The 7,002-nt window shown below is 30.8% G+C and overlaps 1 protein-coding gene and 2 long non-coding RNA genes across 3 annotated transcripts in view; all 3 read right to left on the reverse strand.

Moving 5' to 3' along the window:
- LOC116186787 overlaps positions 1 to 5,053 on the reverse strand; it is a 20,439-nt gene extending 15,386 nt beyond the window's left edge. Inside the window, exon 1 of the long non-coding RNA XR_004151805.1 lies at positions 5,035 to 5,053. This is a non-coding gene — a long non-coding RNA (uncharacterized LOC116186787). The remainder of the gene's footprint in view (positions 1 to 5,034) is intronic.
- Positions 1 to 7,002, reverse strand: part of LOC102676497 (furin-like protease 2) — a 402,319-nt gene that overhangs the window by 151,656 nt on the left and 243,661 nt on the right. The gene's annotated exons all lie outside the window — the stretch shown is intronic.
- LOC116186785 overlaps positions 1 to 7,002 on the reverse strand; it is a 165,559-nt gene that overhangs the window by 78,073 nt on the left and 80,484 nt on the right. The window lies entirely within an intron of this gene.

Genomic DNA, 7,002 nt, shown 5'->3' on the forward strand with positions numbered 1-7,002 from the left:
CGTTATGAAGTTACGTTATAAGATGATTGTTCAAGACTGGAAACTGAAATATTTTCCAAACTATTATTTGGACGCATATCGATATATATTCGTATACGTTCAATTATTATCTCAATTATTCAAATATACGAAATTACATTTATAAATTAAACTATCGTTATAAATTGTAATTATGAGAAATAAAAAAATTTTTATATTATATCGAGAATTCTCTAGATGACTACTGAATTCTCGTATGACTACAAATATTTTAATACATTATACATAATTAAAATCTTCATAATCATCTTCATAGAATCTATATTTTCTATCATACAATATTTAAAAAACAAAAACAGTATTATTAAAAATCACAAAATGATATGATTGATAAAATTTTAATAAAATATAAATTTAAATTGAAATGGCCATTCGAAAATAGGGTATCTGAGAATCGAGATTTCGTCCATTTTTTTTTTCCTTGCATAGTCAATAAATGTCTCGAATTCCTCGTTCTCCACCAATCAGTTTTCTGATTGGTCGATGGAAAGGTAGATAGGGTTGAATCTAGTGGAGCATGCTTACGTATTTCGCATTGAAAGTTTCGTTAACGTTGGTTGATACCTCCCTGGGGATATATATCTGACTTTCTTTGAAGTTTCGCGGTTTCTGAGTTTCAAACCAGCATATACCGTGGTTTGTATCGTATAGAATGGCGGTTTGATCGTTGCCAGATTTTATTCGAATTGGTTAAATGTAGAGAAATCGAAGAATCGATCGAGTTAATTGAAATAGTTAAAAGAGAGAATGTGTATTGATCGATAAATTTATGGAAACTTTTTTAATCCTTCAATACTTAACTTATAATTACTTGTTAATTTCAATTATTTATTACGTAAAATATTAAATTTTATTTTTGTTAAGAATCAGTTAATATGATAAAATAAAAATTTGGGGAAGAAAAGGAAAGAAAAAAATCGATTGGATATAGTTACAATTTAAATTTGTCAATGATTAATTAAATGATTTTGTCTTATTGAGAGAGATTGCGATAGTTTTACATTGACGTGCGTTAAAGTATGACTCTATGTATAAGAATTCAGAGAAAACGTTAAAGATTAAATTAAAAAACGCTGTCGAAAAGCATTATGACAAATGGGGAGGAAAAGTGGAACTTAAAATATGTTAATGTTCGGTCCACAGAAATTCGAGGAATTGGGTCGAGTGTGTAATCGACAATTTTCTTGCTTATGAAACATAATGTCATTAGTATGTCTGTCCTTGAACGTAATAGGGGGCCGAAAGAATCCCTCAGTCGTCGGCTATTATTAAAAAGAATTTGTCAAGACTCTGTGGCTTTAATTTCGCATGAAAAAATGCTTAGCATTTTTTGCATCTTTTAGAGAGACGCATTTCGGTATTTCATCTCTACATGAGAAATTGCCGCTTATTCGCAATAAGCATTCTATGTACAGAAAAGAATTAACATACATTTGGATGAACATATTTTTACTACGGGGAGAAATGAAATTCATTTAATTGGAAATTAATTGTTACATTTAAAATTCGTGAAATGAAATTTGAAAATCTAGAATACAATAATGAATATTAAAAAATTAAAATATTAATCTTAAGATTATTTAAATCTATAGATACAATCCGAAGTAATTCTTTTGATATAGTATGAATCGAATATTTTCAAAACTCAATTATCATATGCATGAGTATCCTATGAAAGCAGGATAATAGAGCAGTAAAACCTTCATCTTCAACTTATTACATTAAACCCAAGTTTAGTTTCATCAAGATTCTAAAAATACATGATAGAATTTAAGAGTTCTGGAGAAAATCAAATTTTTTTCAAGAAATAAGAATTTAAAATCATGCTTTAAAAAAAAATAGAAACACTATTTAATATTCAATTTTTCCTTTATTCGAATTAACGGTTCGATGATATTCGGCAAACTTCGGACGAAATCGGAATTTGTGCCTAAGTATAACCGACGCAATTCGACTTCGGCTTGGCTCGGCAATAATCGGATATGATCGGTTCCACAGTTCACTATCCAGCTATTCAAGCCCTAAACCGATCGCATCCGATTATCATCGAACCGATACGAAGTTAAACCGTCGCTTATATTTACACCTCGAATATCGCAATTCTGACTGAATTTTTCCAAGCAGTAAGCTCGTAATCTCCACAATATAAATTGACTTTTCGGTATTATCACGCCAGAGACCGTTTTATTTCCCGTACTTCGGTCTTTATATCTATCTTATCGCGAGTCGGCCATCGTCGTATGCGACGAAGGCGGTACCCTTTTGAAAAATTCAACGGTCGTTCTTCCGCGGGCATAGATACATCACTCACTCGCGTATATGTACTTATACACACACCTGGTGGAACAAAAGAGTTGCTCTATAATCCGGCCAGACATCTCGAGCTGCTTTCCACACTGCCACTTTTTGAATGTAACGCGAGGATAGTTATTCATATGCGCGAGGAACACAGCAATCCAATTGGTTTTCTCGGTCTAAAAGCTATTGCCACGATGTTGCTTCTGAATATTCCGAATTGTAATTAGAACTGTTTGCCTCTGATCTCCATGAAATGGAGGAGCACGTCCAACGACACCTTATTGCATCGGCGTTTCCAGGATGCGGGAGAGTAAGCTTGATACAATATGAATGGTAAGTGAGGGATACAACGGCATTATCGTCGACTGGATATACGAGGAAGGGAGTCGTGCAACATGAGCATTTGAATAAAGGGCCGCTTCCGCAACAGAAACATTTTGTCCGGTAAACTGTCGCGGAAAAGCTAGAGCTCTGCCGTCATTTACGCAATATATTACATATTTCGCAACAATTATAAATATAGTAAATATAATAAATATAAAACGGTATACGATGTATGTTGCATATTATATAGTTAATATATAAGATCCTCGTTGTATGTTTATTGCAAATTGTGTGGGAATTTTTGAAAGTCTTCGTTCAGCTATCTTTTAGAATACATATAATTTGGTTTAATACAAATCTGATCCAGCGAAATTGAGATTAGAATAAAGAATTTAAAAGAGAAATCCTGTACGACGATGATCAAAGAATGGAACAAGAAATGTATAAGTTTAAAAGAATTTCCTTATTCAAATATAATATCCCGTTTGAAACTAGAATTGATTAAAAATTCCTGTGAAGTATGTTTCCTTGCTATGAGCAAAAGAGGTATACGCACACTGCTTATGAAATATTTCACATTCTTACATAAGAAATAAAGATTACAATATGGGGAAGGATTGTTTGAAAAATTTTTCAAGATGATATTTGAAGTTCATGATATATTCAATTCAATTTTTTTTTCTTAAAAAATTAGCGAGAAATCCGTTATTCTTAAAAAATTTTTTATTATTTCTCAAAAAAGCAATCATTATTTTAAAAAATTCATCGAGATCTCAGATTCATGAATTTATTTTCTATTATTCTGTATAATAAAAAATCTTTATCGCAGATTCCTAAATAAATCTCTATTATCATAAAAGATCTTATATTCCTTAATAAATTTAAATCAATCGTTCGAAAATTTCTGTTATCACTGTCCAATCAAATTTTTAAAAATTTACAAGAATCTCGAAAGCAAATCGCAAAATCTCTACTCTCACAAAAGATCCCAGATAGATCCGAGTCAACCGTTCGATTTCTTTATTATTATCATCCAACAAAATCTTGAAAAAATTTTACCTCTCCTTCGAAAAGACCGCGTTCCAATCAAGCGCACGCATCGCGCAACGTGCATCGATTCCTCGAGGGAGCGCGTGGAAGGGTGGACACGGTATGTCGATGCATTCCCCAGGTACGCGTATCGATCATTCCTGGAGGTGTCCTCGTTATTGTGTGACGCCGGCTCTTCGAAATTGACCGCCACGCTTGGACACGTTCGGAATAACCGTGGAACGCGAGATACGCGCCTCGTGTCCACCTGATTCATCCTCCTCTCCTCCCAACCGTCTCGAGTCGTGAAACAATATCATTGTCCCTTCTCAATCGTGCCCGTTTCTATATTCGTTTTGTGATAATAATAATTATTATTATTATTGTCCCGCGAGACGAGGTACGACGAAGCTCTGTCCCAGTTCTGTCAAGAGGGACGGGGAGAAGAGGGAAGGATTTGCGAGTTGGATCGATATTGTTTCGCGACTTACCGCCAGTTGGATCGGAAAGATAGGACAGTGCGAGCCATTTTTAAGCCGTCGGTCGATGAATAACAGTTATTTTACATACGTTATATATAATGGTAAATGAATCTTTGAAAGTTTTATAACGGTTTTTCAATTTTCTTTTTTTTTTTTTTAAATGTTGCGATCCCGTTTCGTAATTCTTTCGAACAATTTCACGGATAAATTTCTTTTTCTTTAGACATTCTTTTTAATAATGTATTTGGATTATTTTAAAAATTCGTACATACGTGCAACAAGGAAAAATATGAAACGAATGTCCATCGACTTTTCTTTTTTTCATTCTGTGTAATTAAAATTATCATATACGTCGTTCCCCTTTAACACTATTGAATGCAACGTGCACGATATTTTTTTCAATCTTTAGACGTTAAATTTGAATACTAGTAGTAGTATTTTCGAATTCTGTCCAAATATAATGTTATAATCGTGCATTCGTATCACGTATTCGTATCTAGCGTCCTTATGCACAGAACTATACGATACATTTATAGAATTCATCGAGACACGCACTTCGCCTTTGAAATAGGTATAGACTTAGATTCTAAGCTGCCATTTAATCTTTTATTATCCTATGTTCTCATTATTCATACGTTCCCTTCACTTTTGAAGTTCGTGCACTATTCGCGCAATATGAGTAGCTCTTTTACAATGTGCAAGATTTATGCATATTCGCGCGGTAGAATCTCAAATCGATGTGCGTACAATAAGTTTCGAATCGTTGAACATTTAGCATAGGAAACTTTGAATAGAATAGATTTTTGAATGAAAACAAATATAATAAAACTTTTTGAAATATATATATATTATGATTGTGTACAGAAATTTTAATATTATTTTTTTTTTGTAATGTATTTATTCGAGGATTTATTTCTTGAAAATTTGTTCTGTTAATATTAATACATTGTGAATTGAAAATAGATTTTTTTTATACAATTAAAAAATTGATTTCGATTTATTTTTTATATATTACAACGATCGAATTTTACAGGAAATTTTATTTTTCGAACAATAAGATATATACCCAATGTAATTATTACTCGAAAAATCAACGATTTGATATCGGTGGTAAAATATCATTTTAACGATATAGTCGATTTACCTTTGTTACTCCCCTCGTTTTTTATTTCATTCGATCGTAATAAAATAAAAAACGTTGCAAATAGTAAAAATATTTTACAATTCTGTATATCCAATTTTATATTTAATATTCGAGGAAATGGAATTTTCTGGGAAATGGAAGCCTATCAAAATTTCGATACAAATAAAATCTATATATAATTGAATTTTTATGCATTCGGAATCGAATAATTATTAAATTTTCTAGTTTATTTTATATTTCGGAGTATAGAGTATAAATTCGATAGAGATAGTGGGTAAATATTTTTTCAACTATTTGTCAGGTACACAATACGCGCCAAAACTGTACACGTCTATGAAATTTATATTTTTAATCCTTTCCATTCAAAACTCGTATTATACACAACTGTTTATTATATACATGGAATTTATTGTTGTTTTATGAAATAAAACAATTTTTTCTTTTAAGAGAAAAATAATAAATAATATACAGAAAATATATTAATACGTTAAATTATGTCTCTACATATATTTCATATCTATTGTATTAAAATCATAAAAAAAAACTTAAAATATTAATATAAAAAAAATGTAAAAAGAAATTAAAAATTTCGTTATCAAAATTTCAATCAGTAGAGAAAAACATATCATTAAAGTCATTTTCTAATTTATCCCGATATTTCTATCGATTATTATTAAGATACAAAATTTTCATGTAGTATTTAACGCATAACATAAAGAATGATTCTGCGATTATTCATTTGTGAACGATAAGTCCGAATAAGCAACAAGGAAAGAGATAGTAAACGATTAAAAATTATTCTTTCTTTACACGATAATATCTCGAAAATCGTGTCGGGATAAACCAAAAGCATTTCGAAAGTTCTCTAATGATCATTCGTTGATCGAAAGTCATTATTTTTGGAAATTCAAAATTTTCAAAATTGTAATCGAATTTTAAATTATACAATAGATACGTTTACTTACGTAAAAGAATGTTACGAAGATTTTATTAATGATATATTATGATTTTTAGTAACTAATTGAACATGAAGCAACTCTCCCTAAGTCTCATGCAAATACAAAGTTCGACAAACAGTTACTGATTTTCCATATAACTATTTAGTTACGAGTTTAAAGTCTAAGTAACTATAATCGGCTTAACGTTTTAACTGCTTGAAGTAAATATAACCTGCTCGCTCGTAATTTCAACCGAATATATTCGCACAGTTCGATCTATGTAACTATTCGAATATACGATTCTTGTTAAAAAGTACAACGTGTATGTCTTAATGATTCCTCAACGAGATACAAATAATTTCTTTCTCTACAAATATATATGTACAAAAATTTTTGTTTCTACAAAATGTCACTTTAATTTTATACAAATTTTCTTCAATAAGAAACAAAATACGAAGAATTCCAATTAATATTCTTCGAAAAAATTCAAAAAAAAAAAAGTTAAAAATAAAAATTCTACGACTATTACAAACTCTATTATCTTGAAAACAAAAAGCCTTGACGCATTCAACACGGTCAGCGTGACAAATATTTTCCAAAAAAAAGTGAATGCATTTTTCACATCCCCCCCTTCTCCAAAAATAACATATTTTCAAAAATCAATATCATCCATTCAAGGATCTTAATTTTTAATTCTCCATATAAAACCACCTTCTCTCGTGTCATCCTTCTCGAGACTCCCCCCCCC

This window comes from Apis dorsata, unplaced genomic scaffold (assembly GCF_000469605.1).
Source record: "Apis dorsata unplaced genomic scaffold, Apis dorsata 1.3 scaffold_56, whole genome shotgun sequence".
Lineage (NCBI taxonomy): Eukaryota > Metazoa > Arthropoda > Insecta > Hymenoptera > Apidae > Apis > Apis dorsata.